The sequence below is a fragment of the Sinocyclocheilus rhinocerous genome, unplaced genomic scaffold (genome assembly GCF_001515625.1).
Source record: "Sinocyclocheilus rhinocerous isolate Xijiao unplaced genomic scaffold, SAMN03320098_v1.1 scaffold3527, whole genome shotgun sequence".
NCBI lineage: Eukaryota > Metazoa > Chordata > Actinopteri > Cypriniformes > Cyprinidae > Sinocyclocheilus > Sinocyclocheilus rhinocerous.
Window position 1 is genome coordinate 1,640 of NW_015653453.1, and position 473 is coordinate 2,112.

Genomic DNA, 473 nt, shown 5'->3' on the forward strand with positions numbered 1-473 from the left:
CACCTCGGCAAAAAGAAACACAGCCAAACAAATAAATGCACAACACATCTTTCTATTGCAGTGCCATCGCTGGTTGCATGAAATGAAATCTACAACATGACCACTGTAGTGTGATTCATGAACGGATGACTCTTATGAGCTAGCTTTAATTAATCACAGACAAACTCATCTGTCTGAATCAAACCAGTTACACTTTAGGGGAAAACAACTACAAGAACAACACAAATGTTGTAGACATTCTCCTACGCTAAAACACACAACATTGCAATCCGTAAATCATAAAATATAAGAAATTAAAAATATACTAAAAAATAATGAAATAATTGTTAAAACAAAGCACAATGTAATGCATAATAAATAAAATAAAATAATAGAAACATTTAAAAAAAATAATATATTTTTATAATTCAAAACATTTTTTTTCTAAAACAACGCAATGCAATATGAAATTCAAAAGATTATATATATATATA